Source organism: Heptranchias perlo, chromosome 1 (assembly GCF_035084215.1).
Source record: "Heptranchias perlo isolate sHepPer1 chromosome 1, sHepPer1.hap1, whole genome shotgun sequence".
Classification (NCBI taxonomy): domain Eukaryota; kingdom Metazoa; phylum Chordata; class Chondrichthyes; order Hexanchiformes; family Hexanchidae; genus Heptranchias; species Heptranchias perlo.
The window spans coordinates 39,741,059-39,768,652 of NC_090325.1; the positions used below are offsets into that span (position 1 = coordinate 39,741,059).

At 44.2% G+C, this 27,594-nt stretch overlaps 1 protein-coding gene across 3 annotated transcripts in view; it reads left to right on the top strand.

Annotated features, from left to right (window-relative positions):
* znf532 (zinc finger protein 532) overlaps positions 1-27,594 on the top strand; it is a 154,978-nt gene that overhangs the window by 116,162 nt on the left and 11,222 nt on the right. The gene's annotated exons all lie outside the window — the stretch shown is intronic.

Below are 27,594 nucleotides of genomic sequence, written 5' to 3' on the forward strand. Positions count from 1 at the left end.
AAATCCATGAGTTCCTCACGTTTGTCGGTAGAGGTGAGGGCAGAGGAAGCAGGGAGGAAGAGTTTGAGCAGAAAGCAAGTAGAAGTGAAATGGAGCTTGGGTTAGCTTTGCCCTCCCGAATGATCCTAGCATAGTCAGCTCTTTTGTAGAGGAGGGCAAAACCCAGCAGAGCTGAGGATGGATGGCTAAGCCATGTTTGCGCAAGGTACACTCAAGTTTACACCCCATGAACTTGAGGGAGCAAAGATGGGTCCGTAACAAGAGAAATGACCAGGATGGGAGACTGTGCAGGGTTTGCTGGGGTTGAGAGGGGGTAGTTGAGCAAATCAACAGCTGCAGAGATAGTGTGGTGAAAGGAGGGCCAACGGTTAAGCACTACAGGGTTCAAGAGTGCAATTGTAATGACTTGGGAGAGTTTTTTTTCCCCAGAGATGGATGCAGAAGAAAGTAGGTTCAGGGGATGCAAGTGGTGAAGGATAAAAGGAAATGGTAGGAGATAGCCCTATTGTTTTGATTGAGACCTTGGGAGTGGAGAGTCTGTGGGAGATGGTAAGACTGAGTGAAATAATTATGAATATGGGTAGAAACATTTATAGGGAGGGAGAGTGTAATGAGACCGGGTTAATTAGTAATCTCATAGTAAAGGATTCTCACTCCATTATTAAGGAAATGGTAACAGGGCACTTAGAAAATCATAACATGACTAGGCAGAGTCAACATGGTTTTATGAAAGGGAAATCATGTTTGACAAATCTATTGGAGTTTTTGAGGATGTAACTAGCAGGGTAGACAATGGGCAACCAGTGGATGTAGTATAATTGGATTTTCAAAAGGCATTCAATAAGGTGCCACATAAAAGGTTGTTACACAAGATAATGGCTCATAGGGTTGGGGGTGATATATTAGCATGAATAGAGGATTGGTTAATGGACAGAAAACAGAGAGTGGGAACAAACCAGTCATTTTCAGGTTAGCAGGCTGTAACTATTGAGGTGCCACAAGGATCGGTGCTTGGGCCTCAGTTATTTGCAATCTATATTAATGACTTAGATGACGGGACCAAGTGTAATGTATCCAAGTTTGCTGATGATACAAAGCTAGGTGGGAAAGTAAGCTGTGAGGAGAACACAGAGTGTCTGCAAAGGGATATAGACAGGTTAAATGAGTGGGCAAGAAGGTGGCAGATGGAGTATAATATGGGGAAATGTGAGGTTATTCACTTTGGTAGGAAGAATAGAAAATCAGAATATTTTTTAAATGGTGAGAAACTATTAAATGTTGGTGTTCAGAGGGATTTGGGTGTCCTTGTACACGAAACACAGAAAGTTAACATGCAGGTACAGCAAGCAATTAGGAAGGCCTTTATTGCAAGGGGGTTAGAGTACAAGAGTAAAGAAGTCTTGCTGCAATTATACAGGGCTTTGATGAGACCACACCGAAGTACTGTGTACAGTTTTTGCGTCCTTACCTGAGGAAGGATATACTTGCCTTAGAGGCGGTGCACCGAAGGTTCCTGGGATGAGAGGGTTGTCCTAGGAGGAAAGATCAAGTGGAATGGGCCTATACTGTCTGCAGTTTAGAAGAATGAAAGGTGATCTCATTGAAACATAAGATTCTGAGGGAGCTTGACAAGGTAGACGCTGAGAAGATGTTTCCCCTGGCTGGAGAATCTAGAACTAGGGGACATAGTCACAGGATAAGGGGTCGGCCATTTAGGACTGAGATGAGGAGAAATTTCTTCACTAAAAGGGTTGTGAATCTTTGGAATTCTCTACCCCAGAGGGCTGTGGTTGTTCAGTCATTGAGATTGATAGATTTTTGGACTCCAAGGGAATCGAGGGATATGGGGATCGGGCGGAAAAGTGGAGTTGAGGTTGAAGATCTGCCATGATCTTATTCAATGGTGGAGCAGGCTCGAGGTGCCGTATGGCCTACTCCTGCTCCTATTTCTTATGTTCTTATGAGAGGCTCTATCGATCTGTACTTCTCCCCACACTCCCTTCTCCTTGCTGTATTGCCCTTCACCCCGTCTTCCTCATTTCAGTCCTTCTCCTACTTCTCTCCCCTTACTACTTTTTTGTTTTTACCTCTCCCACTTTGTCTCTCTAACTGTGAGTGCTGAGAGGCAGCAATAGTGGGACTTAGGCAAGTGGCTGAGTTAGAAGCAGCAGCAGAGGGACTCGGGCATTAGATAGAAGCAGCCACTTAGGGACTTAGTTGGGTGGGCAGATTAAGGGCTGACCACCACGTCAGGTAGTTGGGAAGAGATGCCAGTGATGTGAAATGCTTAGGGATGGAGTCTGAGAGTCTTTTGGTTGGTGGTTGTCTGTAGAGGGCAGCACTGCTGTCTTTATGAGCCTGGATCAGTCAGTTGCTCAAAGGTGGACTATTCTTTTCCCACTCCATACCCAGTGCAAAGCCACAAATAAGTGAAGTGAGCTATTCATGAAAAATGCTCACCTCTGGAAAAGTACTGATCTACAGGTGGGTTTGTGGCAATTTAAAAAAAAGATCTAAGCAGTGCAGCTACTTTTGTCAGCAGGAGTGCATTAGATTAACATGCAGCTCCCCCTTGGTTGGGATCTGCAGGATTGTGGATTCCTGAAGCAGGTCCTGACTCAAGGAGGAGACCAGCCCTGCTGTAAGCAGGAGCTGCATGTCAATCCAGTGTAGTCCACTGATTTTTAAAAAAATTCTCATAAATCCCAGGTGGTCAGCTGTTTCTAATAGTGGGAAGGATCAAAAGCTGGAACTCCATAGACAAGATAAGATCAGAAAGTGAAACAAGGAAGCATCAACAAGTCCTGGGTAACAGCAGCAGAAATTATTATGAATATGAACATCTACCACTGTGTGTTTGAACTTGATTCTTTATTCAGAGGCCCCTTGTCTTGGTATATGTAGTACAGATATGTTTATTTCAGTTTCTGGAACTGACTCTTGGGGCTCGATTTTGGAATGAAGTAGCATGTGCGTTGGGGGCGGGGGGCTCTGAAAATCGGGGAAATCCCGAGCTGGTTCGGAACCCGGCTCCAACCTGACTCATCTGGGTGCGTGCCCGTCTCCCGAATGTAGAAAGCCCACCGGCAATTAAAGCCGGCGGGATGACGGTTAAGAGAGTTATTTAGATAGATGAAGTACTTAATTTTGTGCACATTGAGGCAGGGGTCCGATTTTGAAACATCCTCAGCATGTTCTACCAGATGTGTTTCAGCCAGCAGCCAGTTGGACATTCAAATGCTTGTTTGACAGATGGGGAGAAAAGGTGAGTTATTGCAGTAGGACGCTCTGGTCGTTCAGACAAACTTTTGGCTGGGAGATCTTTGTGTTTTCACTGAAAATTCTTACTTTCCACTCAGAATTCTTCTGTTCACACATATTTATCAACTTTTCGGACCCCCTCAAACTGACACGATCAGGATGGGGCGCGCCCTGGCTGCATTCACCACTACGTTCGAGGACGAGTAACATCACCAGCCTCACCACCCATCCTGCACAAAACAGTCCTGCAACTACACATGCACCCACTGTAAAGTGACCCAATGGGTGGCATCAAATGTCGCTGTTCATGGTGAACCTCATGAAAGAACCTCACAAAAGCCAGTCAAGAATTGGCAAGATGTGGCAGTAGTGATGAGAATGATAACATTTAATGTGACTTTAACAAAAACTAAATATAAATGAAAAACATGACCATCTGTCAGACACCCTTGTGCATACCCTTCATGCTCACAAAACCTTAGCCTTTCTCTTCCTGCTACTTCTACTTGGTGCATGTTCATGCCCTGACTGCTTAGATGCTTTCGGCCTTCGCCCTCTGGGTTTTGGAGCATGAGGGCCCCCCCGAAGACTGCTCCACCTCCACCTGTGCAGGGGCAGACTCGGCCACCTGGAGAGGAGGCAGCATTGCGGGTACTGATTGAGAGGGGGGCAACGGGTGAGACGTGGGAGCATTTTGAGTGGCGTCCCCACTTCCATGTCCCCTTTTGCCATCATCACTCTCCTGGACCAGGCCCACATTATTCCTACACCCTGCTGGACAACAGTTTGGAGGACATATATGAGGCCTTGGAAACCCAGTTGTAAAATATCTGCCTGCCTGTTTAAGGCGGCAGAATGTTGTTCACCCTGAGTCTGAGTGACCGTTGTTAGGCCTGAATGGACTCATTTGTGCGCCGTGCTTGAAGCTCAACATGTACTCGAGGGTGTGGCTGATCTCCAGCACCTCCTGCTCCGTGTCTGTGACGACCTCTACTTGTTGTGGCCTCCCTCCAGTCCTCGCCCTCTCGTGTGCATTTTGCGCTCTCTTCTCCTAGAAGGGGATAAAGAACGGACGGATGGTTAAGTGGCCAACCAATGAATGCATCGGTTTGGTTGATGCTGACCATGAAATAGATGCACCAGAGGGTGAGTATGAGACAGAGCCGTTGCATTGGATGAGGATTTGGGGTGAGTGGTAGTGGTAGGGTGATTAATGAGGAGGTGAGGAAGTGCAGGTAAGTTGAGGATGAGCCTTAAGTGGGTGTGAGGAGTGATGTGATGGAGTAGTGTTGGCAGTGCAGAATGAGTTGAGGGGGGGTGTGGTGATGTGGAACACAGAATGTAGGAGAATCAATAAGTGTACTCACTTTTGCTGACCTAGTTAGGTCATTGAAACACTTCCTGCTCTGGATCCTGGTGCAGGAGATGTTGCTGCTGCTTGTGACCTTGTCTGTCACCTAGAGCCAGGCCTTCTTGGTGGCAGAGGCAAGGCACTTCCTCCCATCCACGGGGTAAAACGCTTCCCTTCTCCTCCTCCTCACCCCGCCCAGCTGCAGTGAGGTGTCGCTGAACCTTGGAGCAGCCTTGCCCCTGTGCTGCTCCTTTGTGATTTCTGGGTCTTTGCTCCAGCAAAAGCCTTTGGAGCAACGGCCCTTTAAATAGAGCTCCTCCAGCCGACAGCCTGTGTTGCGGGTGCACAGTCTGCCCACTGCGCAGCTTTCAGACGGCAAACCTGGAAGCCACGTTAAGTGGCACCAATTCACTTGCGAAATTGTGCGAAACGGATATATTTTATTAGTCGGGTTACCCACGCGCCCATTCACCCCCACCCCCACCACTGCCATCCCGCCTCCATTCTAAAATCAGGGCCTTGGACTCAGGCTAACGTAGGAATCATGTTGCCTACATACAGCATTAAATCATTAGGGATATCTAAAAGCCTCATCACAATGAACTGTGCAAGAAATATATTCTAGAAAAGAGTATTTTAGCCCTTTATTATTTTTAAGTATTGTACTACTCATATTTTAGTGTTTCTGTGCAGCTATTTTACTAGTAAATAAACCAAACTATTTTAGTCTGATCATAACAACACGCCAGTGATATTCACCATGGTTTGGAGTAGATGGGACAACTTGTTGACTTCCCATGTAGTCTCTTTTGCAATACACTATAATTAAAAGGTAATTGTCCTGTGCCACACTATCCCACTCATGGCATGTATAAAGGTTGCAGGTTTCAGTTCATGGGATACTCAGTTCGCTTATGAGAACTGCCTTTTTACTGTGAACTGGAGACAAAAATTTTGGGACAGGGCCTAAATTCTTATCAAGAGCATGTGTGTTTTCTAAATAATTAACTGGAAAACTCTCCCAATTATCCGACCATCATTGTACACCCACATTTTGTGCTGTGTCCTTTTTGTTTTTCTTTGTGACTTACTGTTTTGATTTATTGACCAAAGAGAAATAAAGTAATTGAGTTCAATTAGCCATAAATAATAAATACTCTGTTGTTTAGAAACTTTAATAGCTAACTGCCATGGACCTTGATGGATTATTTAAATACTATTGCACCATCCATTTTTAAATGACTACCATCATTTTTAGTTTCCAATGAGTATGCTTCAAAATGATCTCAAACAATATTAAATGTTCTTAGCAAACGTTTTTAATATAATTACAATACAGTTTATCAGTGACCATCTAGTTAGTGTAAAGATTAAGAATGAAAATGGTCCAATGCATTTTATACACCTGTAACTAGTCACTATGGGCTCGGTTTTCAAATCGAAGTTCGGGTGCATTGGGGGCAGGGGGACTGGGAAAATCGGGAAAATCCCGAGCGGGTAAGGAACCTGGCTCCAACCCGCCGACTTCCGCGTCTCACCCACCATTTGAAAATTGAGCTCTATGTTTCAGTGGATAAAAGAAGGGTAGTTGTAAATTAACATGGCATGGGGAGGGAAAAACAAGAGGAGGCAGCAGAGAGGAGAGCAAATGGATGTGGGAAAGATGAGAGAAAAACAGGAAAGAAATAAAAGAATAAATCTGATGGAGGGATTAAAAGACTAAGACTACTAAACAGGCAGAGGATGATTTGAGTTGCATGTGTGTAAATGTGCAAAGTATTGTGAATAAAATTGATGAGCTGGGAGCACAAATTCCTATTGACATACATTAACAGAGATGTGGCTTAGGTTAGAGCAGGACTGGGAGCTAAATATTCAACAAGAATAGAATGGGAAGGTGGGATGGCAATGTTAATTAAAGATTTCATTATAACACTAGAATGATGACATGGGGAATTGTGCAAAAGCTGAATCTATTTGGTTAGAGTTAAGGAATAAGAATGTCCCCATAACTCTATTGGGAACTTATTACAGATCACCAAGCAGTGGAAAGGAGATAGAAGAAGAGATAAAGTGAAAAATTAGAGAAATGTGCAGAAAAAGCAAGGCTACAATAGTGGGCCACTTCATTTATACAAAGATAAATTGAGGTAATAGAAAAGCAAATGGTAAATAAGGGAAAGGGTTTCTACAGTGTCTCCAACACTGCTTTCTGTATTAGTATGCTATTAGTCCAACACGGAAGGAGGCAGTTATTCTTGGAAATGAAGTGGGGATAGTTCGGTAATGTAATGATGGGGGATGTCTAGAAAATATAACATAATTAGGTTTGATATAAAAATCAAAATGGAGACGTTTTGGGACTTGGATACAAACACAACTTGGGAGTGATGCGAGGAAGATCTTTTCGCCCATGGCTTAGCTGGAGCAATTACATATCTAGTTTCTAGTGAGTGCAAGTTCACAACACAAACACAGACCACATATTCAGCATAAATTAACAATTTCACTCAACCTTTTAACAATACTGGTTTTCTCTAAATTTGTATTTTTAAATATACAGCCAAAGACAGTTAGGGGGGGTTACAACCAGATTACATTATAGTAATATTTTATTTAACTGTGTGTGGATGCTGCTGGTGAATAAATCCATTATTTAAATCCCTTCCACTGTGTTGGAAATGACCTTTACACTATAGTTGTGTATTTACATTTTCTATATGCTGGTTATAAGACAACAGAAATGTGGGTAATGATAAGTCAGAGGATTCAGTCTCTTTTTTTAGCTGTCATGTAGTTGTTATTGTTTTCTTTGTTCTCCTCTACTATTGCTTCTGTATCTCTTTTTCTCTCCTGTTTATTTTCTTTCTTGCTTCAGTTTCAGTGCTCTTCTGCTTCTTTCTGTCTTTCTTTTACTTGTTTTTGATGCAAGGTGGTGGGTAGTGTGGCAGGGGACAAACAAGGGTTGCAGGTCCACTTTCCTAGGCATGGGGGAAGGGGTAATGCAGCTTGTAGGCCTCAGTGGCTCTCCTTGCATCCCTAATTGTGTCACCTATCCCTATTGCTTCCCTATGTGGCTATCACCTGACAAAATTGCTTTGTTTTACCACCACCCTCTCATGACAACCCCATCCTGTTCCCACCAGCTCCTTGTTTGTATTGCACTCCTTTGTATTACCCCTAATGCTCTGTATCCTTATTGCCCTGTTGTCTCTTGTGTCAGTAACCATTCCCTCACCCATCTGCTCACCTTTCACCTCTCATCCCACCTTCATCCTACACCCCGGATCTCCTTTCATATCACCTGTCCTTTCAGCTGTCCTTCCCTGAGCCCCCATTTCCTTTTTCGATCAGCCTCCCTCCTTTGGCCCAATCATCCGCACCGTCAGCCCATAACCCTTCCCACTGCTTATCACCCTTAGCACCCAGTCCCTCACCCCAGCAGGCTGATATGAAAGACAACTTGCCCACCTGACAAGCTCCTGCTTCTTCCCCTGTTTATAGCAAGAATACAAATTGAGCAGAAGCACCACTTGTTGTTAGGAGGCTGCAAAGTAAGTAATGATGAGTATAGAAAGCAATTCTTAATTTAAAAGCGTCTTTAGGCATCATCTGACATGACAGAATTGTGACACAGGAAGTAAGTATGACAAACAGGAAGGGCTCGATTTTCCGATGTCCCAGTGGGTGCATTCGTGGTGGGGGGGGCTCCGAAAATTGGGGATTCCCGGGGCGGGTGCAGAGCCCGGCTCCAACCCACCCACTTCCAGGTTCCCCAGTGACGCGCTTAGATGCGCGCGCAGCCCCCGCATGCGGGACTCCTGCCGGCAATTAAAGCCGGTGGGATCCCACTTAAATCGATTAATTGGATACTTCAGGTTGTTAGGAGACCTGATTGGGAGGATATTTTAGGAGGGGTGGGATTTTCAGGTCAACTGAGAGTTTTTCCCGTACTGGGGGAAACACTCCCAGTTCAAATGGACGTGTCGCAGCCACCAGCCTGTGGCAGCTGCAAAGGTCCATTTGACAGGTGTGGGGGGGTGGGGGGAGACCCTCACTCATTGCAGGAGGCCACTCTGTCACTTTGGACAAAGTTTAGCCTCCACCACCCTCCTCCTAACACAAAAAATCACAAACTTGCAACCTCAACCCAGGTGTGCAGACACATTTACCTACCTTGCGAACCCCCTCAAATGTACATCTTCTGGATAGGGGCTGCCATAGCTGCACTCATGACCTCGGAGGACGAACAGCATCACCGGCCACGCCCACCTATGACATGTGGAGCTCCACAACACAGTGCTGTGACACATCCACCTGCACAGCAGGAGGGAGGGCAATGGCAGAGAGAGATGCGTCGCAGAAGGCACTACCATCGCCACAGGATCTACAGACTGAGGCTCAGCTTCCTGGACCTCTCTGAGCAGCAGTGCACACAAAGGCTCAGAGTCACTCGACATGTAGTCGTGGACATCTGCAGCCTCCTTCATGCCAAGCTGCTCCCGGCTGGCCCGAGCACAATCTTCTTACCTGTCGCTGTCAAAGTCACCACTGCCCTCAACAACTTCTCCGCATCCTTCCAGGGTGCCACCGGGGACATCGCCAGCGTCTCTCAGTCGTCCGCACAAAAGAGCCCTGCAAATACACCTACACCCACTCTGCAGTGACACAATGGGTGGCATCAGTTGTGGGTCTTCATGGTGATCCTCAGGAAAGGACATTATTGCACAAACCAGACAAGATTTGCAATGACGTGGCAGTAGTGGTGATAACAATTTTTAATGTTTTTTTGCAAAACAAACAAAAGTAAATGAAAAACATGACATTTTGTCTTACACCCTTGTGCATCCCCTTTGTGCTCACAAAACCTTCGCCTTACGTTTACGGGAACCCCTACGTGGTGCTACCTCTGTGGCTTCAGCAGAGGTAGTTGCAGGTTGCTCTTGTCCATGCCCTGATCGATGAGATGCTTTGCGTGGATGCCCTCTGGGTTTCGGTGCCTGTGAGGGCCCCTCCAAAGACTGCTCCACCTGCACCTGTGCAGGGGCAGACTCGGCCACCTGGAGAGGGGGCAGCATTATGGGTACTGGTTGAGAGGGGGGCAATGGGTGAGACATGGGAGCGCTTTGAGTGGCGTCCCCACTTCCATGTCCCCTTTCACCATCATCCCTCTCCTGGCCCAGGCCCACATCACTCCTTCCACCCTGCTGGATGACAGTTTGGAGGACTTGTGTGAAGCCTTGGAAGGCCAGTTGTAATGTATCTGTCAGCCTGTTTAAGGCGGCAGAATGTTGCTCACCCTGAATCTGAACGGCCGTTGTCAGGGCCTGAATGGACTCATTGTTGAGCCATGCTTGAAGCTCCATCACAGACATTCCCGCACCTACCCGCGACACTATCTCAGAGATGCCTTCACGTCCCTGTGACACTATCTCGGAGATACCCTCCTGCACCTGTGCCACCATTCCACTCATGCAGGAGTTGGACTCCTCCATCCTCTGCGCGATAGTGGAGAGAGCGCGTGGCAACTGTTCCAGTACCTCGACAATGTGCTGCCGCCCCTCGATGACTCTTCTTTTCATGGCTGGCCTCCCGGGTTCAGCATCTGGGTCCAGCTGAGCAGAGCCTGGAGAAGAGTGGTCCCACCAACACGGACTCTCCACTCTGCCCCTGCCACCAGGGTCTGCTCGTGCTCACATGTGCGTGGTGACTCACCATGTGCAAGCCCAACAAAGTAAAGACGGGAACCCACTGAGGTGTGTGTATCTGCGCTGGTGGATGGCTGGCTCAGATGTGATGATGCCCCCTCAGAGGCCAGCAGTTCCTCTGAGGAATCGCCCTCCGCCGTCACGGTGCTCGCAGATGGCCCTGCAATATTAAGCATGTTGACAGATGTTGAGGTGCTGCAGATGCCAAGTGATGCTAAGATCATTCGCTATCATGAGTGCTGAATGTTAGATTTCTGTCACCAGCCGCTTGTGCGCTTCTAGTCTCGGCTTCTGCCACGGACAGGCATTCCCGTGTCCAGCTTACTTCCAATGCCTGCTGCTCCGCATCTGTTAAGACCACCTGGTGTGGCGGGCCCCCTCCGGTCCTTGCCCTCTCCCGGGCATTCTGGCATCTCTTCTCCTATCAAGGCAAAACACAGAGGTGTAATTGAGTGATGGTTGCATGGTGACCCACTGCATGCATTGGTGCGGGTAGGGGTGAGCGTGAGGGAGATGCATGGGAGGGTGCGTGTGAGATATAGCCATGAGATTGTATGAGGATTGGGTTGCATGGCAGTGTTCGAATGGGAACTGGGGTGGTGAGTTGTGCAGGCAAGGTGAGGATGATGGTTGAGTGGATGTGAGGAGTGATGCGAGAGCATTATGGTAGCAGTGCAGAAGGAGTTGTGTGGTGGTGGAGGTGATGTGGAAGACGGAGTGTGGGAGAATGCGTAAGTATACTCACTTTGACTGACCTGATTAGGTTATTAAATCGCTTCCTGCACTGGACCCAGGTTCGGCACACATTGCCGCTGCTGTTGACCTCCTCGGCCACCTCCAGCCAGGCCTTCTTGGTGGCGGAGGGAGGATACCTCCTCCCATCCGATGGAAAAAAAATTTCCCTCCTCCTCCTCACCCCATGGAGCAGCACCTGGAGTGAGGAGTCAGAGAACCTTAGAGCAGCCTTGCCTCTGGCCTGCTCCATGATCCAAAATTGTTTCTTTGCTGCAGGAGGAGCATTGGAGGACTGCCCCTTTAAATAGGGCTCCTCCTGCTGACAGCCTGTGATGCGGGTGCACAGTGCGCCCGCTGCACAGGTCTGGAACGGGAAACCCGGAAGCCATGGTAAGTGCCTTCAATTAGGCTGCGATCGCGCACCCAATCAACCCCCTGCTGCCAACCCGCCTCCGTCCTAATATCGGGCCCGAAGTGCGTGCTAACTCAAGCCTTTTATTATATTAGCAGATCTCCCATGGCATTGTCAGTGATGATTCTTTGAATATGCTATTTTAGAACAATGGGGATGTTTATGCCATTTTAGATCAATAGGGATGTTTATGCCACATAGTGGGTAACATCAGGGCCGTTGATTTTCAGTGATTGAATACATCAAATTAATTTTTATTTCATGATATCCTGGGATTTTTTTCTGATGCTTTGGGATCAAATTCTACTATTTTTAGAAAACAGTTAATGAGTTTTATATACATGTTTCTTTACCTTTTTATTTAATTTTATCCCTTGACACTTTTAAAACTGAGGAGAGACGTCAAGAAGGGATGCAAGATGTGCTAGTTGGAGTTAGGTATCTGGTATTTAGCAGTAATTGGGGGGGGGGAAGGGAAGGTTAGTTGCGCTGGGGTCAGTTCTGGGTCCTGGTCTTTGGTAGTACTAGCAAGTGGTCCTAGATTTGGCAGAGCTGGGATGGAGTCCTGGAATTTGGCAGCACTTAGGTGGGGATGCTAAGATTTGGCAACATAGTTGCGGGGTGGTCTTTTGGTCCAGTATTACTGTAGAAGGGAAACCTAAAGCTTGACAGAATTGGGTGGTGGAATGCGTGCTTTGGGTCACAGATGGATCCCTGCTGATGATCAGCAGTAAGGAGGGACGGAGGCCATGGTCTGACTGCACTGCGAAGGAATTGCCGAGGTCTGGCAGCACAGGTTCGTATGTTTCTAAGAGATCTCTACAAATACAGTGTGATTGACTTCTGCATAGCCATGTCTGTGTGTGTGTGTCTCTCTCTCTCTGTTTCTGTGTGTGTATCTGTCTCCGCTATCGCAGATTAGAATTTTTACATTTTCTAAGTATACACAAAACACAGTCAATGATCCTTTCTGTTTGCCTGAGAAGCGTACAAAATTCAGTGCTGTTGCACTATTATTTAAATTCTGCAAAAGAAAACTCAAATTAAAAAAGTCTCTTTCTCTCTGTGTCTCATAAATTGATAATTTTTTTAGGATAATTATTCAGTCCACTGCACCAGTGCCAGCTCTTTGAAAGAGCGATTCACTTGGTCCCATTCCTCTGCGCTTTCCTCTTTAAATGTTTATTTTTCAAATATTTGTTAATTTCCTTTTAAAAGCTATGATACCACAGTTTCCGGTAAGACAATCCGTGTTCTAACAGCTATCTGTGTGAAAAATATAGTATCCTCTTCCTTTGTTCTTTTGGTGATTATCTTAAATGTATGCCTTGCATTAACCAGTGAAAATAGTATTTCCTTATTTATCTTATCAAAATCCCTCATAATTTTTAACTTCTCTAAGATTTCCTGTTAACCTTCTCTGCTCTAACGAAAAGAACCCCTGTTCTCTATTGTCTCTTTACAATAAAAGCTTCTCTTTTCTCTTATCATCTTATTAAATCTCTTCTGTAACTTCTCCATGGACTTGACATCCTTTCCAAAATAGTGCACCCAAGACTGGGCACAATATTATAACCGCGGCCTAACCAATAATTTGTGTAAATTTAGCATTACCTCTTTGCTTTTATACTTGACATCTATATTTATGAAACCCAGGATCTCATAACGCTTTTTCTTAACAACTTCCTCAATGTGTCCGCCCACTTTTTAAAGAATTGTTTATCTGAACTGTCTCTCCGATCCTCTACTCCTTTTAAAGTTTTACCATTTAGTATATATTTCCTCTCCTTTATTCTCCCTCCCAAAATGGATAATTCGATGTTTGAAATGGATCTCTGTATTTCTCTAAGACTCAAACATCATCTGTGTTTTAAAATAAATACACTCAGTATTAACTTTATCTGAATGAGCTTTTGAAATTTCTGCTTTAGCTTCCCTTCAAAGAATTACAAAAATAATCAAAAAGATCTTGTTAGAAGTTGAGAAGTATTTTATCAGATACTGAATCACAGCTCTGGGCAAAAATATCAAGTCCAAACACAGGCTTTTGGGAGAGGCTAAGCCTTTCAAGTAAAAATATGTAACTTTAATCACATTGTCAAAAATGTAATCTTTTTATTATTTGTTTAAAATCTACTTTGGACATTAGAAATTTCAGTTGCTGATGAAAAAATGGCCCAGTTTTTTGAAGAAGAATTTTGAGTAATTTGGTTCACCCCTTTTGATTTTGTTTTTATTATTATTTATAGTTTCTCCTGACTGGTCATTGAGAATTGGTTGTTTTCATAAGTCCTTAGTAGTTTCATATTGGCGATTTTGTACTTGCTGATCTAGTTTTTGATTTGTGTGTTCCTTGCGCCTTCAGTTACGATTTGCTGCTATTTTACATTCAACAAAGTGTGATGGCACAATTGTGACAAACGGGAAGTTGTGTTACGAGCAAGACTTTTAATACATTATAGATAGATTTTTTTTCTTGGACAGCAGGGTGCAGTTGGGGCAATTGCAGGAAGCACAGATATCTTATGGATGATACCCTAGAGTTTTCTAGAAGCCCAGAAGAACTTGCAAAAATTGAACTAGGTATGACTTAGCAAATTGCAAGTCTTAAAATTTCCAATATCCAAATGCCTGCTGTAGCAACCCTGCCAACCTTGTGATCCTAGATCAGGTCACCTTCTGATGCCTGTGAATCCTTGCTGTTTGAATCCTTTTTCTACCTCATGAGAAACTGCACCATATGGAAGGAGGAAGGTAATGTGATAATGTCAAAGCACTGTTGAAAGTGAATGCTGATGTCAGTTGCATTTTGTCCAAACAAATTGCGATGTGGAATTAAACATGGAATAAGCTCTTAGCTAATTGCCAGTGGTCCGAATCATGTACAGTGCAGATTTTAGTCTGGTACATTTCCTTATAAGCGCACAATTGCAACGTCACCAAGAGGGTGGTTTGTCCTCATTGAAGTGCATGCAGAGAAGAAAATGGTATAAGATTTTACTATTATTGCCAAATCCTGGTCTGACTTTTTGGGGGTTTCCTGTATTCCTATTTTTCATATTTTAGTGAATTACCAGTTTTCCACATTTTCCATTTTATCTTTGTGTATAACTACTGTGGATGTGGAAGCATTGCTGTGAACATATTTCATAAAACTTCAACCCTTCTATTTTAAAAACTTCTAGTCAACTAGTGACTGAACTGTTGAACTTACAATATTGAAGCAAGCCACTTAATCCTCAACACACTATTGCTGTGCAGTGTGTCTTGTTGATTTATCTAAACTTTATTATCAGTTGACCTTCACTTACCATCTGTTTGTTGGCTAGGGGCAGGGGGTTGTTGAGGCTTCTAACTTTTTATTTTGTCCCAAGCAGTGCAACAATTTGTTTTCTGGCCAAGAGTCGACAATCAGGCCTTTCTGTAACCGGCCGCTCTTTATGAGAACAGCCCAGGAAGGTTACTCGCCCTCACTCCGTGCCCTCTTCCCAAAGTGGCACAGTCAGCTGCTTATTTCTGTAAGATGTGAGGTTTGATGTTTGGTACAAAAGCATATTTGCTTATAACATAGGAACAGGAGGAGGCCATTTAGCCCTTCGAGCCTGTTCCGTCATTCAATTAGATCATGGCTGATCTATATCTTAACTCCATCTACTCGCCCTGGTTCTGTAACCCTTGATACCGTTGCCTAAAAAAAATCTATCTATCTCAGTTTTGAAATTTTCAATTGACCGAGCCTCAACAGCTTTTTGGGGAGAGAGTTCCAGATTTGCGCTACCCTTTGTGTGAAGAAGTGCTTCCTGATATCACCCCATAGCGGCCTAGCTCTAATTTTAAGCTATGCCCTCTTCTTCGGAACTCCCCCACCAAAGGAAATAGTTTCTCTCTATCTACCCTATCAAATCCTTTAATCATCTTAAACACCTCAATTAGATCACCCCTTCATCCTCTATATTCAAGGGAATACAAGCCTAGTCTATGCAACCTGTCGTCATAATTTAATCCTTTTAGCCCTGGTATCATTCTGGTGAATCTGCGCTACACCCCCTCCAAGGCCAATATATCCCTCCTGAGGTGCGGTGCCCAGAACTGAACACAGTACTCTAAACGGGGTCTAACCAGAGCTCTGTACAGCTGTAACATAGCTTCCACGCCTTTGTATTCCAGCCTTCTTGAGATAAAGGCCAACATTCCATTAGCCTTTTTAATTATTTTTTGTACCTGTCCGCTTGCTTTTAGTGATTTCTGTTCCTGGACCCCTAAATCTCTCTGCTCACCCACAGTTCCTAGCTTCTCACCATTTAGAAAATACTCTGATCTTTCTTTCTTGGGTCCAAAGTGGATGACCTCACACTTTCCCACATTGAACTCCATCTGCCACAGTTTTATCCATTCATTTAATCTATCAATGTCCCTTTGCAACTTTCTGCTCCCATCTACACTATTTACTGTGCCACCTAATTTAATGTCGTCAGCAAACTTAGATATACAGCTCTCTATTCCTTCATCTAAGTCATTTATAAATATAGTGAAATGCTGTGACCCCAGTACAGATCCCACTTGTCATATCCTGCCAATTTGAGTACGTACCCATTATCCCTACTCTCTGCCTCCTACCTCCTAACCAATTCCCTATCCAAGCCAATAGGTTGCTTCCAATTCCATGTGCTCCCATTTTTGTTAACAGTCTCTTATGTGGATCCTTGTCGAATACCTTCTTGAAGTCCATATAAATAACATCCATAGACATTCCCTTATTTACCTCTTGAAAAAATTCAACTAGGTTCATTGGACATGACTATTTTACATCATAATCTATTCTTAATTGACTCTGTGAGTGCTTGAAAAAGAAATGACCACCTTGAGATAGGTCTGATATATGCTGAGACAGTGTTGTCCAAGTTTGAACTAAGTTATTCTCTTTAGGCCAGCACTAAGTATGTCTCTATAACGTTATAAATGTTGTGCCCTCTCCACATTTGTTTATCGAGAAAATAGAGCCGTAGAAGTTTTCAGCACAGAAGGCCATTTGACCCATCGTGTCTATGATGGCTGTTTACTAAAATAATCCAAGACTAATCCCACTGCCTTGTGCTCTGCCCATAGCCCTGCATCTTCCTCTGCTTCAAATAATTATCAAATTTCCCCTTAAAAGTTTTCCTAACCTCCTCACTCCCAGTGAAATTTTAAATCGATTACTCTTCGTCACCAGAGGAAATAATCTTTCCCTATTCACTCTATCAAAACCGTTCATTATTTTAAAAAACCTCTGTTAAATCTCCTCTTAGTCCTTTCTGCTCCAATGCACAATACCCCAGTAGCTCAAACCTCTGCTCATAATCTACTAAATAATTCTAAAGATGATTAGACACCACTGAATGGCCCACTATACAAAGCAAGCCTAAGGAACGGTTGGTCCTGCATAATTGCTCAAGATTAATAGAGCTGTCTTCTAAATCCATTCTACTTGAAAGTAAAATCATTACATACTAGTAATTTAATTTGCACAACATTCCAGCCATGATCCATTTCCCATTATATTAAGTTTGTTATATATCAGAAGTCTCCGTATTCATATTTGGCTGTCTCAGTGAGAGGATGAGCTATCAACACTTGACAACAAAGGAATGTGTGTCACTCTTCACCAGATGCTCAGTGTTCATTATAAGACTCTTCAGTTACAAGGTGCTGATCATTGGCTCTCAATTTTTTATGCTACATTTAAATATATGGTTTAGGCATATTTTACTATTCCAGCCACCTCAACATAGTGTTAATGAAGAAATGCCATTTAACTGATTGAGCCCACCCTTTCCAATAGCCCACGTGTGATTTGTACTGTCATGGACTCCCCCTATTAATGTCCTTAAGTCCTAGCACAATCTTGTTATTGCCACCATTTTACAATATATTTATCTTTGCTCCTTTGAAAGCCTTCTTTCCTCATTTTCCTTGTCATTTCCTACCCAAAAAGGCAGGATAGACATTGCTTCCAGGTTTCTGAAAAGGTTGGTATTGTCACTATGCATTGTGTAGGACTGGCTCAGGGTAACTTGTATTTGTCTTTCTCTCCCCATCTAAATAGCAAAAATCCACTCAGTGCTGCTTTGTGCCACTCCCTGGGACATATTGAAGGACCAGTGTATTGTGTTCTGAGGACAATGCAGTGCAACTGTGGTAGTCATTAGCCAGAAATGTAATCAGAATTTGAATTGCATGCAGGTATTTATTGTCAGTTCTGTTACACTCTGCTGAGCAGTAGAAGTGTAGATCATTCTCAAATATTGACACAGGTTGAAAGTTTAATTTTTTTTCAGGCATAATGTTATAGCTAAAGTTTAGCAGTGTATTTTTCCTTAAGGAAAAATGATGATCTCATCAAAACCCAGCATGATTACATGAACAGTACAAGAGAGTGACCACTGATGGCCTCTAACCTTTTAGAGTTTTGTTGACATAGATAGCAGTCCCACTAATTAGATTTGATGATGCTATCATCACAATAAATGCCTCTCACCTCTGGGTAAAGAAATGTTTTGCACTGGGAAAATGGAATTGTTGTTGACGTAGACAGCAGACCCACTGATTAGATTTGATGACAGTATCAGCACAATAAATGCTATTCACCTCTAGGTATGGACCATTTTTATGCTGGACAAATGAAAGCTATTTTCAGTATTCTCTCAGGGTTGTGTGTAGAAGATCTTTTTTTTTATTTCTATTAAACTAGTATTTAGGCTGTTTTGATCATTGGCGTGACATGGAAAGCATTATGTTAATTGACTGTAATGGAATTAGTCACAAAGGATTGTTGATCCATATGCATCTTCATATCCAAAAGCTATTGCTGATGATGGAAAAAATTCAATGTGTTGCGTTGTCCAGAACAAGACCTTGAATTATATAAGATACCCACCCCCAACCACGCGCGCACAGTTATGCATAAAGCTGTTAAAATTACACTGAATCCAGATAAAATGTGCCATTGTTAAAGCACATATTTTAGCTACACTTAAAAAGTTCACTTTGTAATCCGGATGATGTATACTGAGTAAAATTTTAACATAGTCTTTTTGCAGTAGCAGAAAAAAAAAGCACTTGCCTCAGTTTGTCAATGAATGAATTTCAGAATGGTCTGATTGGCACTGGATGACTGTTCCATGTGTTAAACATGATATAGATGTATCTGCCTTTGTTCCATTAAAGAATGGATTATTCCAGCCTCCCTGAGCTATTTTGGTCATGGAATAATATACAATAAACATTTCCTGGTTTCAATCAGTTTTTTTACTGTCCATCAATTTGAGTCACAGCCTCCCAAGTGGATTATATCCAAGACAGGCCTGTTTGACAATAATGTGTAAGATCCACATTCTGACCCATAGCTGCCCCAATCTTCATCAATAGGATTGTGTCAGTGCTCCATGTTTTTTTCATGGTCATAGGAATATATAGTATACAGTAATATATACATTGTAGTTCATCTCAACGGTCCCATTGTCTAGGAAATTGTGGCCTAAGTTTTCCAATTGTAATGCTGATAGTAACTTGTTCATTCTAATGGGTTACCTTCAGTGTTACAATCCTAAAAGTTAGGCCAGCATGTCCCACAATACCACTTGTACTCCTCTGTCAAATATTTCTCAAGTAACTGATCCAATTCTGCCTTGAATTTGCTGATACATCAGTCCCTTATGCTCCTCCTGCAAGATGTGGGAAGTCATGGACACTACCAGTGTCCCTGCCGACCATGTGTGCGGGAAGTGTGTCCACCTGCAGCTACTGACCGATCGTATCTCGGAGCTGGAGCTGCGGGTGGACTCACTGTGGAGCATCCGCGATGCAGAGAAACTCGTGGATAGCACGTTTAGCGAGTTGGTCACACCGCAGGTAAAGGGTATACAGGCAGGAAGTGAATGGGTGACCACCAGGAAGAGTAAGAGATGCAGGCAGGTAGTGCAGGGGTCCCCTGTGTCCATCCCCCTCTCAAACAGATATGCCACTTTGGATGCTGTTGGGGGGGATGACTTATCAGGGGAAGGCAGCAGCAGCCAACTTCCTGGCACCACGGGTGGCTCTGCTGCACAGGCTGGGAGGAAAAAGAGTGGCAGAGCTATAGTGATAGGGGACTCAATTGTAAGGGGAATAGACAGGCGTTTCTGCGGCCGCAACCGAGACTCCAGGATGGTGTGTTGCCTCCCTGGTGCAAGGATCAAGGATGTCTCGGAGCGGCTACAGAACATTTTGGAGGGGGAGGGCGAACAGCCAGCTGTCGTGGTGCACATAGGCACCAACGATATAGGTAAAAAAGGGGATGAGGTCCTAAAAGCAGAATATAGGGAGTTAGGAGGTAAATTAAAAAATAGGACCTCAAAGGTAGTAATCTCAGGATTGCTGCCAGTGCCACGTGCTAGTCAGAGTAGAAATAGGAGGATATTTCAAATGAATACGTGGCTAGAGGAATGGTGCAAGGGGGAGGGATTCAAATTCCTGGGACACTGGAAACGGTTCTGGGGGAGGTGGGACCAGTACAAACCGGACGGTCTGCACCTGGGCAGGGCCGGGACCGCTGTCCTAGGAGGAGTGTTTGCTAGTGCTGTTGGGGAGGGTTTAAACTAAAGTGGCAGGGGGTTGGGAACCTGAGCAGGGAGAGAGAGGAAAGCGTAACAGGAAGGGACAGAAGGTATGGAGTAATAGGTAAAGTGTTAAAAAAGGAAAAAGCAGGAACTAAGCGTCACAAAACAGATTTGAAAGTTCTTTATCTGAATGCACGTAGCATTCGTAATAAAATGGACGAGTTAACGGCACAAATAACTACGTATGGGTATGATCTTGTGGCCATTACAGAAACATGGCTGCAGGGTGACAACGACTGGGAATTAAATATGCCAGGGTATTTAACAATCAGGAAGGACAGGCAGGAAGGAAGGGGAGGTGGGGTGGCTATGTTAATAAAGGAAGGAATCACTGTAATACAGAGAAATGATATTGGGACAAAGCATCAAGATAATGAAACAGTTTGGGTGGAGATAAGGAATAATAAGGGAAAAAAAACATTAGTGGGCGTAGTATATAGGCCTCCTAATAGTTGCAACTCTGCTGGAAGAAGTATTAATCAGGAGATAGTCGGGGCATGTAATAAGGGAACAGCCATAATTATGGGGGATTTTAATTATCATATTAACTGGACAAATCAAATTGGGCAGAGCAGCCTTGAGGACGAGTTCATTGAGTGCATCAGGGATGGATTTCTTGAGCAGTATGTAACTGATCCTACAAGGGGGCAGGCAACCTTGGACCTGGTCCTGTGTAATGAGTCAGGATTAATTAATAATGTCCTAGTTAAGGATCCCCTTGGAACGAGCGACCACAACATGGTTGAATTCCATATCCAATTAGAGGGTGAGAAGGTTGATTCTCAAACAAGCGTACTGAGCTTGAATAAAGGAGACTATGATGGTATGAGAGCAGAATTGATTAAAGTGGACTGGGAAAATAGATTAAAGGGTAAGACGGTACATGAGCAGTGGTGTTCATTTAGGGAGTTATTTTACAACTTTCAAAATAAATATATTCCACTGAGGAAAAAAGGGTGTAAAAGAAATGACAGCCATCCGTGGCTAAGTAAAGAAATCAAGGATAGTATCCGACTAAAAACAAGGACATATAAGGTAGCCAAACTTAGTGGGAGGATAGAAGATTGGGAATTCTTCAAAAGACAGCAAAAAGTAACTAAAGGATTGATTAAGAAAGGGAAGTTAGATTATGAAAAGAAATTAGCAAAAAATATAAAAACAGATAGCAAGAGTTTCTATAGTTATATAAAAAGAAAAAGGGTGGCTAAGGCAAACATAGGTCCCTTAGAGGATGAGACCGGGAAATTAATGGTGGGAAACATGGAGATGGCAAAAATGCTGAACAAATATTTTGTTTCAGTCTTTACAGTAGAGGACACTAAGAATATCCCAACACTGGACAAACAGGGGACTCTCGGGGGGGAGGAGCTAAATACGATTAAAATCACTCAAGAGATGGTACTCAGTAAAATAATGGGACTCAAGGCGGATAAATCCCCTGGACCTGATGGCTTACATCCTAGGGTCTTGAGGGAAGTGGCAGTAGGGATTGTGGATGCTTTGGTGATAGTTTTCCAAAATTCCCTGGACTCAGGAGAGGTCCCGGCAGATTGGAAAACTGCTAATGTAACACCGTTATTTAAAAAGGGTAGTAGGCAGAAGGCTGGAAATTATAGGCCAGTTAGCTTAACATCTGTGGTGGGTAAAATTTTGGAGTCTATTATTAAGGAGACAGTAACGGAACATTTAGATAAGCATAATTTAATAGGACAAAGTCAGCATGGCTTTATGAAGGGGAAGTCATGTCTGACAAATTTGCTTGAGTTCTTCGAGGATATAACGTATAGGGTGGATAAAGGGGAACCAGTGGACGTAGTGTATTTAGACTTCCAGAAGGCATTCGACAAGGTGCCACATAAAAGATTATTACTTAAGATAAAAAATCACGGGATTGGGGGTAATATTCTGGCATGGGTGGAGGATTGGTTATCGAACAGGAAGCAGAGAGTTGGAATAAATGGTTCATTTTCGGACTGGCAACCAGTAACCAGTGGTGTTCCACAGGGGTCGGTGCTGGGTCCCCAACTCTTTACAATCTATATTAACGATTTGGAGGAGGGGACCGAGTGCAACATATCAAAATTTGCAGATGATACAAAGATGGGAGGGAAAGTAGAGAGTGAGGAGGACATAAAAAACCTGCAAGGGGATATAGACAGGCTGGGTGAGTGGGCGGAGATTTGGCAGATGCAATATAATATTGGAAAATGTGAGGTTATGCACTTTGGCAGGAAAAATCAGAGAGCAAGTTATTTTCTTAATGGCGAGAGACTGGAAAGTACTGCAGTACAAAGGGATCTGGGGGTCCTAGTGCAAGAAAATCAAAAAGTTGGTATGCAGGTGCAGCAGGTGATCAAGAAAGCCAACGGAATGTTGGCTTTTATTGCTAGGGGGATAGAATATAAAAACAAGGAGGTATTGCTGCAGTTATATAAGGTATTGGTGAGACCGCACCTGGAATACTGCATACAGTTTTGGTCTCCATACTTAAGAAAAGACATACTTGCTCTCGAGGCAGTACAAAGAAGGTTCACTCGGTTAATCCCGGGGATGAGGGGGCGGACATATGAGGAGAGGTTGAGTAGATTGGGACTCTACTCATTGGAGTTCAGAAGAATGAGAGGCGATCTTATTGAGACATATAAGATTGTGAAGGGTCTTGATCGGGTGGATGCAGTAAGGATGTTCCCAAAGATGGGTGAAACTAGAACTAGGGGGCATAATCTTAGAATAAGGGGCTGCTCCTTCAAAACTGAGATGAGGAGAAACTTCTTCACTCAGAGGGTGGTAGGTCTGTGGAATTTGCTGCCCCAGGAAGCTGTGGAAGCTACATCATTAGATAAATTTAAAACAGAAATAGACAGTTTCCTAGAAGTAAAGGGAATTAGGGGTTATGGGGAGCAGGCAGGAAATTGGACATGAAGCTGAGTTCGGATCGGTCAATGCCCTGTGGGTGGCGGAGAGGGCCCAGGGGCTATGTGGCCGGGTCCTGCTCCGACTTCTTGTGTTCTTTAGATTTGTGGTTGGGATCAGATCAGCCATGATCTTATTGAATGGCGGAGCAGGCTCGAGGGGCCGATTGGCCTACTCCTGCTCCAATTTCTTATGTTCTTATGTTCTTATGTTCTTTCTTGACAGTACATTCCATGTTTTCACCACTATCTGTGTAAAGTAGTTAAATCCTCCTTCTTGGTTTGAAGCCATGCCCTCTTGTAGAATTTGTGACTATGTTAAACCTATTAGACATTTATCTTATCTATATCCTTTAGAATCTTGAATACTTAAATAGGATCGCCCTAAGCCTCCTTTCTTCCAGTGTAAACCTCCCCAGCTTCTGCAGCCTCTCCTCATAACTCAGGTGCTTAATCCCAGCTATCAATTTACTTGCCTTTCACTGCACCCTTTCAATGCCTGGATGTCTTTCTTAATAATATGGTGACTAGAATTGTACACAGTACTTCAATTGGTGCTCGGCCAGTGTGCTGTACAAATTCAGAATCACTTCCTGAGATTTGTGCTTTATTCCTCTGGCGATACAACCTATGATCCTATTTGCTGTCTTTACTGCTGCTGCGCACTGTGTTAGTCAAATTAGTGCGGTAGATTTTGGGCACATTAGGTGTGACATTAAGCAGACTCCACTGTATTTCAGTTTACAGGTCATCCACAGGTATATAACATATTCTTCAAGCCCTCTGAAAACCAAAAGACTGCTTAATTTTCAGTAAATGCACTTTTTTCTTGAACATATTGTAGGAAGCAACATCTCTGTAATATTTTAACAACTAAAACTGAAGGAAAAATTAGAGGGACAGATAAAGCCATAAAATGGGTTTTCGTAAGTTTTGGTCCGACTCCTCAGATTCTCTTCCCTTCACGATTCCTTGATCACAGGGGTGGGCAAATGTCTTGTCTCTGCTGATGCTGTTCTGAGTGAGCTACTGCATTTACACATTTACTGTCCTTCTGATTTTCTTTCCCTCTGGAGAAGTGTCTTAGCTCTGCTTGTCAGATCTCCAAATGTCCCAATAGAAATTGCAATCTCACCCTAGGAGAATTTTTCTTGGCACCTAGTGCTATTGGAATTACTGAAAATAGCTAATCTTCAAAAACTCGCATTTAGATACTACTATATGCATAAAGGAATGTCTCAGTTAGGAAAGGTGGACACCAAGAAGGAAGTGAGATTTAGAGGTGATGCCCAAAAACATAGTCTAAGAAAAAAAGTCTTTAGGAAGCTTTTGAAAGCATAGAGAGGTAGAAGGGTGAAGATGTTTTTGAAGAATGTCCCAGAAGGTAAGGGCATGATGACTAAAAGGTCGATCTCTGATGGTGGAGTGCAGGGAGTGAAGAACAAATAGTGAACCAAATTCAGAAGAGCAGAGGGTACAAGTTCAGAAAAGCCAGAGAACAGGATGGAGCATGGTCATGAAGGAATTTGAAGAGGAGAATAAGGATCTTGAACTTGACCCATTGAAGCAAAGAGAACCAATGCAGCATGGCGAAGGCAGAGCTGATGGATGTGCATGAATTTGTGTGGGAGAAACTTGAGCTGCAGTGTTCTGGTTAATTTTTTTTTTATTCGTTCATGGGATGTGGGCGTCGCTAGCAAGGCCAGCATTTATTGCCCATCCCTAATTGCCCCTGAGAAGGTGGTGATGAGCCGCCGCCTTGAACTGCTGCAGTCCGTGTGGTGAAGGCTCTCCTGCAGTGCTGTTAGGTGGGGAGTTCCAGGATTTTGACCCAGCGACGATGAAGGAACGGCGATATATTTCCAAGTCGGGATGGTGTGTGACTTGGAGGGGAACGTGCAGGTGGTGGTGTTCCCATGTGCCTGCTGCCTTGTCCTTCTAGGTGGTAGAGGTCGCGGGTTTGGGAGGTGCTGTCGAAGAAGCCTTGGCGAGCTGCTGCAGTGCATCCTGTAGATGGTACACACTGCAGCCACAGTGCGCCGGTGGTGAAGGGAGTGAATGTTTCGGGTGGTGGATGGGGTGCCAGTCAAGCAGGCTGCTTTGTCCTGGATGGTGTCGAGCTTCTTGAGTGCTGTTGGAGCTGCACATATCCTGGCAAGTGGAGAGTATTCCATCACACTCCTGACTTGTGTCTTGTAGATGGTGGAAAGGCTTTGGGGAGTCAGGAGGTGAATCACTTGCCACATAATACCCAGCCTCTGACCTGCTGTTGTAGCCACAGTATTTATGTGGCTGGTCCAGTTAGGTTTCTGGTCAATGGTGACCCCCAGGATGTTGACGGTGGGGGATTCGGCGATGGTAATGCCGTTGAATGTCAAGGCGAAGTGGTTAGACTCTCTCTTGATGGAGATGGTCATTGCCTGGCACTTGTCTGGCGCGAATGTTATTTGCCACTTATCAGCCTAGCCTGGATGTTATCCAGGTCTTGCTGCATGCGGGCTCGGACTGGATGTGGCAGGTCTGCAGAGCTTTGATCGATCCGTTGGTTGTGGAATCGCTTCTGCTTTTTATCATGCATGTAGTCTTGTGTTGTAGCTTCACCAAGTTGGCACTTCATTTTTAGGTACGCCTGGTGTTGCTCCTGGCATGCTCTTCTACACTCCTCATTGAACCAGGGTTGATCCCCTGGCTTGTTGGTAATGGTAGAGTGAGGAATCTGCCGGGCCATGAGGTTACAGATTGTGCTGGAATACAATTCTGCTGCTGCTGATGGCCCAAAGCGCCTCATGGAAGCCCAGTTTTGAGCTGCTAGATCTGTTCTGAATCAAGATCACAGAGGATGGAGCTATGGAAGCTAATGAGGAGAGAACTACAGAAATCTAGATTCAAGGTGATGAAGGTGTGCTTGAGTATTTCAGCAGCAGAAATCGGGGATAGGGCAGGGGAATGGCACTAGCTGGATTACTCTTGCATAAAGCTGGCACGGACTCAATGGACCGAATGGCTTCCTTCCATGCTGTATCCCTTCTATGATTCTATGAATAGGTATATAAGTAAGGAGTGTTCCAGAGGTTGAGAAAAGTGGTCTTGATAATGGGCTGGATGTGTGCTTTGAAACTCAGCTCAGGGTCGAAGCATGCTGAATTTGCATTTCGCTATGTTCAGATGGATGAGCAAACAGAAAGGTTTTTTAAAATTGGAGCCCATGGTGTGCAGGGGCTGGTGGGAGCTGATCAAAATGGCTTCAGCCTTGTATAGAATTGGGTCTTCATCCAGGACATCATGTTGGACAGTCAGTCAGATTATACAACAACAGTCCTGGAATCAAGGGTGGTGGCAAAGAGGTAGATTTCTTTTTCAACTTCCTGCAACTGAACATTAGGAAACTGAATCTGCTGTTTTCGGCTCCAGCCACAAACTCCGCTCCTTTACCAGTCACCCAAAAATCCCACTTCCCAGCCACTTGCTCAAACTAAAATAGACCATATGAAACCGTGGCATCCTGTTTGACCCAGAGCTGAGCTTCAAACCCCACATTCTATTCATCACCAAGCCCATTTGTTTCCATATCCTCCCCTGCTTAGCCCTTCTGCTGAAAAGCATCCATCTTTTCATCACATTTAGACTTAATGGCCTAGGCTTTCCGAACCCCTGTTGTTTGGAGTGGATCTCTGGGGTAGTGGGACTTCTGTACTCTACAGGGATGACCCCCAACCCTGGCCGACTTTCCAGCCTCCGATTATTTGCATATTGTACGCTGTCTTCCTGGCCTTCACCAGTGAATCACGCTGAAAAGAGGGCAGAATTTGTCTCTTTTTCTTGGACTTGTGAAAGGCAGCCAATGAATTATTTTGAAGTGTAGTCACTATTATTATGTAGGCAAACATGGCAGCCACTTTGCTGTTTGTGGGATCTTGCTTTGCATACTGAGGGAAATGACCAGTTCATCAGTTTTGGTTGAGAGATAAGTGTTGGCCAGGAAAGTGGGAGAATTCCCTGCTCTTCTTCGAGTAGTTTAATGGGATCTTTTATATCCACGTGAAGAGGCAGAGGGAACCATGATTTAACATCTCATCTGAAAGATAATACCCCAGCAATACTTCAGTACTGCACTGAAGTGTCAGCCTATGTCAAGTGTTCATGTCTGTTAGTCTTCTGACTCAGAGGTGAGTGCTACCACTGGACCAAGGTGACACTTAGAGGGCAGGTTAGAGATAGGATTGGGAGCCTACGGAGGTTATCCAGGCGCTGGTCAGGAAGGAGATTGAGGGAGCGAGTAGTAGGCTTCTTGGAGGAAAAGAGCCTGATGAGAGCTGGGAAAGGAGAGCTCAGAGTCTATGGGGAGGGGCTGCAATGAGGGTTTGTGCAAATGTGAAAGGTAGAGCAGAGGAAGTTGAATCGATGGTCTTGACTTTGGAAACTAAGAAGTTCCATGAGATCCTCGCACCTAACATCAGAAGTGGGAATGGATGCCGGAAAAGATGAGTTTGCGGTTGTCCTTTCCTTGCTGAAAAACCCTGGAGTAATGCGAAGATTTGGCTGCAGAGAGGGAGAGGCAATCCTGTTTGAGATGGATAAG